This window comes from Lepisosteus oculatus, unplaced genomic scaffold (assembly GCF_040954835.1).
Source record: "Lepisosteus oculatus isolate fLepOcu1 unplaced genomic scaffold, fLepOcu1.hap2 HAP2_SCAFFOLD_75, whole genome shotgun sequence".
Lineage (NCBI taxonomy): Eukaryota > Metazoa > Chordata > Actinopteri > Semionotiformes > Lepisosteidae > Lepisosteus > Lepisosteus oculatus.
In genome coordinates, this window is record NW_027168309.1 from 512,602 (window position 1) to 526,023 (window position 13,422).

General features: G+C 48.7%; 9 non-coding genes across 9 annotated transcripts; 2 read left to right on the forward strand and 7 right to left on the reverse strand.

The window, feature by feature from the left end:
• Positions 1 to 942: 942 nt before the first annotated feature.
• trnak-cuu (transfer RNA lysine (anticodon CUU)) lies at positions 943 to 1,015 on the reverse strand. Its single transcript has one exon. It is a non-coding gene; the product is annotated as a tRNA-Lys (tRNA).
• Positions 1,016 to 1,836: 821 nt separating this feature from the next.
• On the reverse strand, positions 1,837 to 1,908 carry trnam-cau (transfer RNA methionine (anticodon CAU)). Its single transcript has one exon. It is a non-coding gene; the product is annotated as a tRNA-Met (tRNA).
• A 279-nt stretch (positions 1,909 to 2,187) lies between these two features.
• On the forward strand, positions 2,188 to 2,270 carry trnal-cag (transfer RNA leucine (anticodon CAG)). Its single transcript has one exon. It is a non-coding gene; the product is annotated as a tRNA-Leu (tRNA).
• A 2,783-nt stretch (positions 2,271 to 5,053) lies between these two features.
• On the reverse strand, positions 5,054 to 5,126 carry trnak-cuu (transfer RNA lysine (anticodon CUU)). Its single transcript has one exon. It is a non-coding gene; the product is annotated as a tRNA-Lys (tRNA).
• Positions 5,127 to 5,947: 821 nt separating this feature from the next.
• Positions 5,948 to 6,019, reverse strand: trnam-cau (transfer RNA methionine (anticodon CAU)). The gene has a single exon. It is a non-coding gene; the product is annotated as a tRNA-Met (tRNA).
• Positions 6,020 to 6,298: 279 nt separating this feature from the next.
• On the forward strand, positions 6,299 to 6,381 carry trnal-cag (transfer RNA leucine (anticodon CAG)). The gene has a single exon. It is a non-coding gene; the product is annotated as a tRNA-Leu (tRNA).
• Positions 6,382 to 9,164: 2,783 nt separating this feature from the next.
• On the reverse strand, positions 9,165 to 9,237 carry trnak-cuu (transfer RNA lysine (anticodon CUU)). Its single transcript has one exon. It is a non-coding gene; the product is annotated as a tRNA-Lys (tRNA).
• An 821-nt stretch (positions 9,238 to 10,058) lies between these two features.
• On the reverse strand, positions 10,059 to 10,130 carry trnam-cau (transfer RNA methionine (anticodon CAU)). Its single transcript has one exon. It is a non-coding gene; the product is annotated as a tRNA-Met (tRNA).
• Positions 10,131 to 13,275: 3,145 nt separating this feature from the next.
• trnak-cuu (transfer RNA lysine (anticodon CUU)) lies at positions 13,276 to 13,348 on the reverse strand. Its single transcript has one exon. It is a non-coding gene; the product is annotated as a tRNA-Lys (tRNA).
• Positions 13,349 to 13,422: the final 74 nt, after the last annotated feature.

The window sequence follows — 13,422 nt, forward strand, 5'->3', positions numbered from 1 at the left end:
AACAACATAGTGCTTTTGATTGATGGGAAACGGCAAGAGCGGTTTGAGCAGCTCCGGCCTCTCAACCGCTTTACAATGTGATCGGCACCTCGGTAGCCAGTTTAGAAGGCTGAAAAGGATGCTGGAAGCACAGCGACGTTCTAAAACCAGCGCTTGAAAAGCATCTGCATACATAAAATGTCCATTTCCCCAAAGATGAATCTGCATCTTCAGAAGATTGTCAGCTATACGTTTTCGTTCTTTGTTTCCTTTTTTTACGACAAGCTTTCGAGAAATGAACTGTCTATTGTGATGAAGGCTGCATTAGAAATTGTGCATCTAGCTTAGTTCAATGAAATCGGGAGGTGCACCTGTCTCAAGCGGATGGCTCTTTGCAGGCACACTACGGAAACCTGCGGGCGCAAGTTGGGAGAAGTGACTCTTGCAGAGTGTTGAGCTTCGAGAAGAGGGCTCCGCTCAGGAAGATATTTCCACATGTTGAAGAGTCGCTTTTCGCCCTTTCTTTCCCACATTTTTCCAGTGCGGTTATTGATCGCGTTCAAAATGTTTTCCCAACGTACGTGTTACCTGCAAAATCACAGTGAAACTGTTATGCCGAAAAGATTCCTAATAGTTATTGTATTAGAATAGCTCTCCAATTTCTTAGCCTTCGTACACGCAATGTTTAAGGAAACGCTAGAGTAAATGAAACTGTAAATAGACAGGAGCTCTTCTTAGTTTTCATACAAGTTATGATGGCTGCAGCTCCTATCTGCGTCCGGGTGACCGGAGCCAAAGGAATTATCTGCGGAACCTTTGATTTATCTCTCGGGCAAGGAGCTAGATACGCCCTTTTCATCTCGGTTTGATCACACCTGTGCATTAAAACGCAGTGCTCGGTACCATCGAGGTGTAAGAGGTTCAAGGATGAGCTGGAAACTTTGTTAATAAGGAGACGGGCACCGCCCAACGTGGGGCTCGAACCCACGACCCTGAGATTAAGAGTCTCATGCTCTACCGACTGAGCTAGCCGGGCGCCGGTGGAGCTGGTGGTTAACTTGTCCCTGTTGACGGCAATTTGACAAGGTATACTTCCTGGCTTTTCATCATGTGCTGACCGGATTCGAGAGTAGCACACCCTGTTCTTTGTTGATTACTGTACCTCCAGCAGCGCAAATGTCAGTAATCATTGAAATGTACGACCTACAATCTCCTCAGCATGCCCGCGTGGACTCCTCAGTGATCATCCTTCTACGTTCTGCTGTAGTTTTCATGCAAGTGAAAACCGTGCTCCAAATAACAGCGGCACAGTTGTATCCTGCGGTAAGCATTCTTCTAATTCCATCGTTTTGCTCCAGGTAAAAGGTAGCGCATCATACGGTTGATATTCCAAGGTTTCAGAGTCCGTATTGGATGGCTTGGATGCAGACATCGCTCAGAGCTCCCAGTATGATTTTCCCGAGTTCAGTTTTGCAGTGTTTTAGTGCTTTACTACTTCCAGTGGGCCTTTGAATGCTCTGCTAAGTAGAGACGTGACATAATTACTAATGCGACCGAGTGTGCTGGCTGTTCCTGGTTCGTAATGATTAACGCGAGAAATCAATATAAACATAACTGCTTCGATTTCGAGGTTCAGTTGAAGCTTTCAAAGAAACTATCAAAGACCTCAGAACAACCGAAGACACATTTGGTCATCTCCGTATTGGTGAAGATTAAAGAGTCCCGCAAGTGTCAAGCTTGCACAAACACACACGAGAGAGAAACTCAGGACAGAATTTAAAGAAAGGGAGATGCAGACTATTTGAAGGCACTTTGCTAACCCAATGGCATGCTTATGAATCGTGCATAGGACACACGTAGCAGAGGATGGTTTCGATCCATCGACCTCTGGGTTATGGGCCCAGCACGCTTCCGCTGCGCCACTCTGCTGACAGCCGCTCTGCGTGTGGCGCACAACTGCTCTTTTTATTTCCTACATAAGTGATGAAAGAGTTGAAAGTTTCAACGACAAACGCAGACGTCACTTTGAGCGCTTGGTGTTGTAGCACAAATCATCACATGCTGCTCTACACTGGATTATAAAAGCCGACACATTTTCCAAACATTTTAATGCTGGAGTCACACTGTAGTATTAATAACAGTGCGATACTCGAGGAGCGTAGTGGGATCGCGGTGGCTCATCAGACCGCCCCGGGACAGGGGGCCCGCGTCAGGATGGCCGAGCGGTCTAAGGCGCTGCGTTCAGGTCGCAGTCTCCCCTGGAGGCGTGGGTTCGAATCCCACTCCTGACAAAAAGCTTGCTCAGTGCCGTCTCCAGTCGGGTGCAAATGGGTGAAGCAGCCTGCCGCGGGGAACGTGCGCCGATAGGCGTAGGTGTATCCCCTGCCTCTTCCGATTTAGCTCGTGCTCCATAGGATGGAAGCGGATGCTCTGGCTTTTTGACTCGAATATAACCTGATCACAACAGAAGGCCGTGCAGCCCAGTGCTGGTTTAAGAATGCCTCGTGTCTTCAGGCCCCTATTCCTTCAGGTTACCCCTTTGGAATAGTCGTCCGAAAAAGACGGGAAAGGAAAAGCATGTAAGCTCCCACACACTGCGTTAGCATTAGCGGTTGGAATCTGATGGGAGAAAAGCAACCTGGCTCGCCGTCAAGCAATCCATCCCTGGTCTCCCACGTGACAGGCGGGGATACGCACCACTATACTAACGAGGAGCGCTTGCTTGGCGCTTGAAGACACTTCCTCTTGCGGCTACTACTGTTTCCGGTTTCGTCTTTTCTTTTCATTCCTCCCAGAGGAGCGCATGAAAACGTTTCCATCTGCGCCATCCTCACCCCTCCAATGCTATGGTCCCTGCTCCTCCTGGTGCACTGCAAACACTCATTCAGCCGGTTCTTTCAGTTTGAATACTTAGGTCTTCAAAGGCTGGAAGTAGGGCGCAAGACATGCCAATGCCAAAAGCGTGGCAGTGTGCTTCCAGCTGTGAAATGTCACTGGTGGATGTTGAAGACATTACTTCCAAGGCAGCAGGTCCAAGCGATTTAGCGTTTGTACAAGAAGCAGGAAGAGAGAAACGGCACTCCGCCTTTTTCTGGGCAGGCCGAAGCGACAGGAGAAGGGCGCCGTAGTCGGCAGGATTTGAGCCGACGCGGGGAGACCCCAATGGCTTTCTAGCCCATCGCCTTAACCGCTCGGCCACGACTACAGGGAGCGCCGCCGCCGCCGGCTTGCAATCATTTAACACGGAGGGCGAGGCGGCGGCGGTAACCTTTTTCAATGTCGCTCTCCGCTTCCCCCCAAAAAAAGCCAAATGACATGCTAGCACTCGGACACCCTTCAGAAGACTGAAGGGTGGCTTAAAGCTGGAAGGATTAGGTCTCCCCGTTCCGACGCGACAATCGAACTTCCTTAGGCAGAGAGAAAGCAACATCGAGGAGCGTCAACAAGACTTTAGAAGCTGCGACACACGCCACTTTCAGTCGCAGACACAGCAGTTTTAAAGGCAGGAATCGCCTTTGCGAACGCCATGAGAAACAGAACGCAAGCTCAGGTCCTGCGGTTTAACAAACAGCCTCGGCTTTCAAGCGACATTTCTTTTCTGGAGCGAATTCACTTTCAACTTCAAGAAATTCACACAACTTGCGAAATACGAAATACAAATCTGGCTCATCGCTGCACAAGAAATACCGCCGGCTGGCAAGAAAATGACAACGGTGTTTTTCCTTAACGAAAAACTTCCCATGGAGAAAAACAACGGCTGTGCGTCTCTGTCGGCTTGATTCAGTTTAATGCAAGTATTCATTCTCCTCCTGGAAAATACAGCTTGCGAAAGATGAAATACAATTCTTGGCTTTTCTGGGTGAGTGCAGAAGAAATCCTGCCGGCTGGCAGAAGAATTCCAGCCTTTTTTACTCTTTAACCACAAACTTGCGAATGATACAAAGCAAGCGGGGTGCGTTTCTGTGCAGCTGTTAACTGAACAGCTGCTGCTTCAAGCCCACCCAGGGCTCATTCCGATTTCAACATCATGCCCCCTGAAGGTAGACTGGATTTCTTTGCGAAGCATTCACCTTTTGGACGTTTCAGGAAAGGTGCGTGTCGATGCCAGACTTGAAAAGCTTTCCATACAAAGAAACAACATAGTGCTTTTGATTGATGGGAAACGGCAAGAGCGGTTTGAGCAGCTCCGGCCTCTCAACCGCTTTACAATGTGATCGGCACCTCGGTAGCCAGTTTAGAAGGCTGAAAAGGATGCTGGAAGCACAGCGACGTTCTAAAACCAGCGCTTGAAAAGCATCTGCATACATAAAATGTCCATTTCCCCAAAGCTGAATCTGCATCTTCAGAAGATTGTCAGCTATACGTTTTCGTTCTTTGTTTCCTTTTTTTACGACAAGCTTTCGAGAAATGAACTGTCTATTGTGATGAAGGCTGCGTTAGAAATTGTGCATCTAGCTTAGTTCAATGAAATCGGGAGGTGCACCTGTCTCAAGCGGATGGCTCTTTGCAGGCACACTACGGAAACCTGCGGGCGCAAGTTGGGAGAAGTGACTCTTGCAGAGTGTTGAGCTTCGAGAAGAGGGCTCCGCTCAGGAAGATATTTCCACATGTTGAAGAGTCGCTTTTCGCCCTTTCTTTCCCACATTTTTCCAGTGCGGTTATTGATCGCGTTCAAAATGTTTTCCCAACGTACGTGTTACCTGCAAAATCACAGTGAAACTGTTATGCCGAAAAGATTCCTAATAGTTATTGTATTAGAATAGCTCTCCAATTTCTTAGCCTTCGTACACGCAATGTTTAAGGAAACGCTAGAGTAAATGAAACTGTAAATAGACAGGAGCTCTTCTTAGTTTTCATACAAGTTATGATGGCTGCAGCTCCTATCTGCGTCCGGGTGACCGGAGCCAAGGGATTATCTGCGGAACCTTTGATTTATCTCTCGGGCAAGGAGCTAGATACGCCCTTTTCATCTCGGTTTGATCACACCTGTGCATTAAAACGCAGTGCTCGGTACCATCGAGGTGTAAGAGGTTCAAGGATGAGCGGGAAACTTTGTTAATAAGGAGACGGGCACCGCCCAACGTGGGGCTCGAACCCACGACCCTGAGATTAAGAGTCTCATGCTCTACCGACTGAGCTAGCCGGGCGCCGGTGGAGCTGGTGGTTAACTTGTCCCTGTTGACGGCAATTTGACAAGGTATACTTCCTGGCTTTTCATCATGTGCTGACCGGATTCGAGAGTAGCACACCCTGTTCTTTGTTGATTACTGTACCTCCAGCAGCGCAAATGTCAGTAATCATTGAAATGTACGACCTACAATCTCCTCAGCATGCCCGCGTGGACTCCTCAGTGATCATCCTTCTACGTTCTGCTGTAGTTTTCATGCAAGTGAAAACCGTGCTCCAAATAACAGCGGCACAGTTGTATCCTGCGGTAAGCATTCTTCTAATTCCATCGTTTTGCTCCAGGTAAAAGGTAGCGCATCATACGGTTGATATTCCAAGGTTTCAGAGTCCGTATTGGATGGCTTGGATGCAGACATCGCTCAGAGCTCCCAGTATGATTTTCCCGAGTTCAGTTTTGCAGTGTTTTAGTGCTTTACTACTTCCAGTGGGCCTTTGAATGCTCTGCTAAGTAGAGACGTGACATAATTACTAATGCGACCGAGTGTGCTGGCTGTTCCTGGTTCGTAATGATTAACGCGAGAAATCAATATAAACATAACTGCTTCGATTTCGAGGTTCAGTTGAAGCTTTCAAAGAAACTATCAAAGACCTCAGAACAACCGAAGACACATTTGGTCATCTCCGTATTGGTGAAGATTAAAGAGTCCCGCAAGTGTCAAGCTTGCACAAACACACACGAGAGAGAAACTCAGGACAGAATTTAAAGAAAGGGAGATGCAGACTATTTGAAGGCACTTTGCTAACCCAATGGCACGCTTATGAATCGTGCATAGGACACACGTAGCAGAGGATGGTTTCGATCCATCGACCTCTGGGTTATGGGCCCAGCACGCTTCCGCTGCGCCACTCTGCTGACGGCCTCTCTGCGTGTGGCGCACAACTACTCTTTTTATTTCCTACATAAGTGATGAAAGAGTTGAAAGTTTCAACGACAAACGCAGACGTCACTTTGAGCGCTTGGTGTTGTAGCACAAATCATCACATGCTGCTCTACACTGGATTATAAAAGCCGACACATTTTCCAAACATTTTAATGCTGGAGTCACACTGTAGTATTAATAACAGTGCGATACTCGAGGAGCGTAGTGGGATCGCGGTGGCTCATCAGACCGCCCCGGGACAGGGGGCCCGCGTCAGGATGGCCGAGCGGTCTAAGGCGCTGCGTTCAGGTCGCAGTCTCCCCTGGAGGCGTGGGTTCGAATCCCACTCCTGACAAAAAGCTTGCTCAGTGCCGTCTCCAGTCGGGTGCAAATGGGTGAAGCAGCCTGCCGCGGGGAACGTGCGCCGATAGGCGTAGGTGTATCCCCTGCCTCTTCCGATTTAGCTCGTGCTCCATAGGATGGAAGCGGATGCTCTGGCTTTTTGACTCGAATATAACCTGATCACAACAGAAGACCGTGCAGCCCAGTGCTGGTTTAAGAATGCCTCGTGTCTTCAGGCCCCTATTCCTTCAGGTTACCCCTTTGGAATAGTCGTCCGAAAAAGACGGGAAAGGAAAAGCATGTAAGCTCCCACACACTGCGTTAGCATTAGCGGTTGGAATCTGATGGGAGAAAAGCAACCTGGCTCGCCGTCAAGCAATCCATCCCTGGTCTCCCACGTGACAGGCGGGGATACGCACCACTATACTAACGAGGAGCGCTTGCTTGGCGCTTGAAGACACTTCCTCTTGCGGCTACTACTGTTTCCGGTTTCGTCTTTTCTTTTCATTCCTCCCAGAGGAGCGCATGAAAACGTTTCCATCTGCGCCATCCTCACCCCTCCAATGCTATGGTCCCTGCTCCTCCTGGTGCACTGCAAACACTCATTCAGCCGGTTCTTTCAGTTTGAATACTTAGGTCTTCAAAGGCTGGAAGTAGGGCGCAAGACATGCCAATGCCAAAAGCGTGGCAGTGTGCTTCCAGCTGTGAAATGTCACTGGTGGATGTTGAAGACATTACTTCCAAGGCAGCAGGTCCAAGCGATTTAGCGTTTGTACAAGAAGCAGGAAGAGAGAAACGGCACTCCGCCTTTTTCTGGGCAGGCCGAAGCGACAGGAGAAGGGCGCCGTAGTCGGCAGGATTCGAGCCGACGCGGGGAGACCCCAATGGCTTTCTAGCCCATCGCCTTAACCGCTCGGCCACGACTACAGGGAGCGCCGCCGCCGCCGGCTTGCAATCATTTAACACGGAGGGCGAGGCGGCGGCGGTAACCTTTTTCAATGTCGCTCTCCGCTTCCCCCCAAAAAAAGCCAAATGACATGCTAGCACTCGGACACCCTTCAGAAGACTGAAGGGTGGCTTAAAGCTGGAAGGATTAGGTCTCCCCGTTCCGACGCGACAATCGAACTTCCTTAGGCAGAGAGAAAGCAACATCGAGGAGCGTCAACAAGACTTTAGAAGCTGCGCCACACGCCACTTTCAGTCGCAGACACAGCAGTTTTAAAGGCAGGAATCGCCTTTGCGAACGCCATGAGAAACAGAACGCAAGCTCAGGTCCTGCGGTTTAACAAACAGCCTCGGCTTTCAAGCGACATTTCTTTTCTGGAGCGAATTCACTTTCAACTTCAAGAAATTCACACAACTTGCGAAATACGAAATACAAATCTGGCTCATCGCTGCACAAGAAATACCGCCGGCTGGCAAGAAAATGACAACGGTGTTTTTCCTTAACGAAAAACTTCCCATGGAGAAAAACAACGGCTGTGCGTCTCTGTCGGCTTGATTCAGTTTAATGCAAGTATTCATTCTCCTCCTGGAAAATACAGCTTGCGAAAGATGAAATACAATTCTTGGCTTTTCTGGGTGAGTGCAGAAGAAATCCTGCCGGCTGGCAGAAGAATTCCAGCCTTTTTTACTCTTTAACCACAAACTTGCGAATGATACAAAGAGAGCGGGGTGCGTTTCTGTGCAGCTGTTAACTGAACAGCTGCTGCTTCAAGCCCACCCAGGGCTCATTCCGATTTCAACATCATGCCCCCTGAAGGTAGACTGGATTTCTTTGCGAAGCATTCACCTTTTGGACGTTTCAGGAAAGGTGCGTGTCGATGCCAGACTTGAAAAGCTTTCCATACAAAGAAACAACATAGTGCTTTTGATTGATGGGAAACGGCAAGAGCGGTTTGAGCAGCTCCGGCCTCTCAACCGCTTTACAATGTGATCGGCACCTCGGTAGCCAGTTTAGAAGGCTGAAAAGGATGCTGGAAGCACAGCGACGTTCTAAAACCAGCGCTTGAAAAGCATCTGCATACATAAAATGTCCATTTCCCCAAAGATGAATCTGCATCTTCAGAAGATTGTCAGCTATACGTTTTCGTTCTTTGTTTCCTTTTTTTACGACAAGCTTTCGAGAAATGAACTGTCTATTGTGATGAAGGCTGCATTAGAAATTGTGCATCTAGCTTAGTTCAATGAAATCGGGAGGTGCACCTGTCTCAAGCGGATGGCTCTTTGCAGGCACACTACGGAAACCTGCGGGCGCAAGTTGGGAGAAGTGACTCTTGCAGAGTGTTGAGCTTCGAGAAGAGGGCTCCGCTCAGGAAGATATTTCCACATGTTGAAGAGTCGCTTTTCGCCCTTTCTTTCCCACATTTTTCCAGTGCGGTTATTGATCGCGTTCAAAATGTTTTCCCAACGTACGTGTTACCTGCAAAATCACAGTGAAACTGTTATGCCCAAAAGATTCCTAATAGTTATTGTATTAGAATAGCTCTCCAATTTCTTAGCCTTCGTACACGCAATGTTTAAGGAAACGCTAGAGTAAATGAAACTGTAAATAGACAGGAGCTCTTCTTAGTTTTCATACAAGTTATGATGGCTGCAGCTCCTATCTGCGTCCGGGTGACCGGAGCCAAGGGATTATCTGCGGAACCTTTGATTTATCTCTCGGGCAAGGAGCTAGATACGCCCTTTTCATCTCGGTTTGATCACACCTGTGCATTAAAACGCAGTGCTCGGTACCATCGAGGTGTAAGAGGTTCAAGGATGAGCGGGAAACTTTGTTAATAAGGAGACGGGCACCGCCCAACGTGGGGCTCGAACCCACGACCCTGAGATTAAGAGTCTCATGCTCTACCGACTGAGCTAGCCGGGCGCCGGTGGAGCTGGTGGTTAACTTGTCCCTGTTGACGGCAATTTGACAAGGTATACTTCCTGGCTTTTCATCATGTGCTGACCGGATTCGAGAGTAGCACACCCTGTTCTTTGTTGATTACTGTACCTCCAGCAGCGCAAATGTCAGTAATCATTGAAATGTACGACCTACAATCTCCTCAGCATGCCCGCGTGGACTCCTCAGTGATCATCCTTCTACGTTCTGCTGTAGTTTTCATGCAAGTGAAAACCGTGCTCCAAATAACAGCGGCACAGTTGTATCCTGCGGTAAGCATTCTTCTAATTCCATCGTTTTGCTCCAGGTAAAAGGTAGCGCATCATACGGTTGATATTCCAAGGTTTCAGAGTCCGTATTGGATGGCTTGGATGCAGACATCGCTCAGAGCTCCCAGTATGATTTTCCCGAGTTCAGTTTTGCAGTGTTTTAGTGCTTTACTACTTCCAGTGGGCCTTTGAATGCTCTGCTAAGTAGAGACGTGACATAATTACTAATGCGACCGAGTGTGCTGGCTGTTCCTGGTTCGTAATGATTAACGCGAGAAATCAATATAAACATAACTGCTTCGATTTCGAGGTTCAGTTGAAGCTTTCAAAGAAACTATCAAAGACCTCAGAACAACCGAAGACACATTTGGTCATCTCCGTATTGGTGAAGATTAAAGAGTCCCGCAAGTGTCAAGCTTGCACAAACACACACGAGAGAGAAACTCAGGACAGAATTTAAAGAAAGGGAGATGCAGACTATTTGAAGGCACTTTGCTAACCCAATGGCATGCTTAGGAATCGTGCATAGGACACACGTAGCAGAGGATGGTTTCGATCCATCGACCTCTGGGTTATGGGCCCAGCACGCTTCCGCTGCGCCACTCTGCTGACAGCCGCTCTGCGTGTGGCGCACAACTGCTCTTTTTATTTCCTACATAAGTGATGAAAGAGTTGAAAGTTTCAACGACAAACGCAGACGTCACTTTGAGCGCTTGGTGTTGTAGCACAAATCATCACATGCTGCTCTACACTGGATTATAAAAGCCGACACATTTTCCAAACATTTTAATGCTGGAGTCACACTGTAGTATTAATAACAGTGCGATACTCGAGGAGCGTAGTGGGATCGCGGTGGCTCATCAGACCGCCCCGGGACAGGGGGCCCGCGTCAGGATGGCCGAGCGGTCTAAGGCGCTGCGTTCAGGTCGCAGTCTCCCCTGGAGACGTGGGTTCGAATCCCACTCCTGACAAAAAGCTTGCTCAGTGCCGTCTCCAGTCGGGTGCAAATGGGTGAAGCAGCCTGCCGCGGGGAACGTGCGCCGATAGGCGTAGGTGTATCCCCTGCCTCTTCCGATTTAGCTCGTGCTCCATAGGATGGAAGCGGATGCTCTGGCTTTTTGACTCGAATATAACCTGATCACAACAGAAGGCCGTGCAGCCCAGTGCTGGTTTAAGAATGCCTCGTGTCTTCAGGCCCCTATTCCTTCAGGTTACCCCTTTGGAATAGTCGTCCGAAAAAGACGGGAAAGGAAAAGCATGTAAGCTCCCACACACTGCGTTAGCATTAGCGGTTGGAATCTGATGGGAGAAAAGCAACCTGGCTCGCCGTCAAGCAATCCATCCCTGGTCTCCCACGTGACAGGCGGGGATACGCACCACTATACTAACGAGGAGCGCTTGCTTGGCGCTTGAAGACACTTCCTCTTGCGGCTACTACTGTTTCCGGTTTCGTCTTTTCTTTTCATTCCTCCCAGAGGAGCGCATGAAAACGTTTCCATCTGCGCCATCCTCACCCCTCCAATGCTATGGTCCCTGCTCCTCCTGGTGCACTGCAAACACTCATTCAGCCGGTTCTTTCAGTTTGAATACTTAGGTCTTCAAAGGCTGGAAGTAGGGCGCAAGACATGCCAATGCCAAAAGCGTGGCAGTGTGCTTCCAGCTGTGAAATGTCACTGGTGGATGTTGAAGACATTACTTCCAAGGCAGCAGGTCCAAGCGATTTAGCGTTTGTACAAGAAGCAGGAAGAGAGAAACGGCACTCCGCCTTTTTCTGGGCAGGCCGAAGCGACAGGAGAAGGGCGCCGTAGTCGGCAGGATTCGAGCCGACGCGGGGAGACCCCAATGGCTTTCTAGCCCATCGCCTTAACCGCTCGGCCACGACTACAGGGAGCGCCGCCGCTGCCGGCTTGCAATCATTTAACACGGAGGGCGAGGCGGCGGCGGTAACCTTTTTCAATGTCGCTCTCCGCTTCCCCCCAAAAAAAGCCAAATGACATTCTAGCACTCGGACACCCTTCAGAAGACTGAAGGGTGGCTTAAAGCTGGAAGGATTAGGTCTCCCCGTTCCGACGCGACAATCGAACTTCCTTAGGCAGAGAGAAAGCAACATCGAGGAGCGTCAACAAGACTTTAGAAGCTGCGACACACGCCACTTTCAGTCGCAGACACAGCAGTTTTAAAGGCAGGAATCGCCTTTGCGAACGCCATGAGAAACAGAACGCAAGCTCAGGTCCTGCGGTTTAACAAACAGCCTCGGCTTTCAAGCGACATTTCTTTTCTGGAGCGAATTCACTTTCAACTTCAAGAAATTCACACAACTTGCGAAATACGAAATACAAATCTGGCTCATCGCTGCACAAGAAATACCGCCGGCTGGCAAGAAAATGACAACGGTGTTTTTCCTTAACGAAAAACTTCCCATGGAGAAAAACAACGGCTGTGCGTCTCTGTCGGCTTGATTCAGTTTAATGCAAGTATTCATTCTCCTCCTGGAAAATACAGCTTGCGAAAGATGAAATACAATTCTTGGCTTTTCTGGGTGAGTGCAGAAGAAATCCTGCCGGCTGGCAGAAGAATTCCAGCCTTTTTTACTCTTTAACCACAAACTTGCGAATGATACAAAGCAAGCGGGGTGCGTTTCTGTGCAGCTGTTAACTGAACAGCTGCTGCTTCAAGCCCACCCAGGGCTCATTCCGATTTCAACATCATGCCCCCTGAAGGTAGACTGGATTTCTTTGCGAAGCATTCACCTTTTGGACGTTTCAGGAAAGGTGCGTGTCGATGCCAGACTTGAAAAGCTTTCCATACAAAGAAACAACATAGTGCTTTTGATTGATGGGAAACGGCAAGAGCGGTTTGAGCAGCTCCGGCCTCTCAACCGCTTTACAATGTGATCGGCACCTCGGTAGCCAGTTTAGAAGGCTGAAAAGGATGCTGGAAGCACAGCGACGTTCTAAAACCAGCGCTTGAAAAGCATCTGCATACATAAAATGTCCATTTCCCCAAAGCTGAATCTGCATCTTCAGAAGATTGTCAGCTATACGTTTTCGTTCTTTGTTTCCTTTTTTTACGACAAGCTTTCGAGAAATGAACTGTCTATTGTGATGAAGGCTGCGTTAGAAATTGTGCATCTAGCTTAGTTCAATGAAATCGGGAGGTGCACCTGTCTCAAGCGGATGGCTCTTTGCAGGCACACTACGGAAACCTGCGGGCGCAAGTTGGGAGAAGTGACTCTTGCAGAGTGTTGAGCTTCGAGAAGAGGGCTCCGCTCAGGAAGATATTTCCACATGTTGAAGAGTCGCTTTTCGCCCTTTCTTTCCCACATTTTTCCAGTGCGGTTATTGATCGCGTTCAAAATGTTTTCCCAACGTACGTGTTACCTGCAAAATCACAGTGAAACTGTTATGCCGAAAAGATTCCTAATAGTTATTGTATTAGAATAGCTCTCCAATTTCTTAGCCTTCGTACACGCAATGTTTAAGGAAACGCTAGAGTAAATGAAACTGTAAATAGACAGGAGCTCTTCTTAGTTTTCATACAAGTTATGATGGCTGCAGCTCCTATCTGCGTCCGGGTGACCGGAGCCAAGGGATTATCTGCGGAACCTTTGATTTATCTCTCGGGCAAGGAGCTAGATACGCCCTTTTCATCTCGGTTTGATCACACCTGTGCATTAAAACGCAGTGCTCGGTACCATCGAGGTGTAAGAGGTTCAAGGATGAGCGGGAAACTTTGTTAATAAGGAGACGGGCACCGCCCAACGTGGGGCTCGAACCCACGACCCTGAGATTAAGAGTCTCATGCTCTACCGACTGAGCTAGCCGGGCGCCGGTGGAGCTGGTGGTTAACTTGTCCCTGTTGACGGCAATTTGACAAGGTATACTTCCTGGCTTTTCATCAT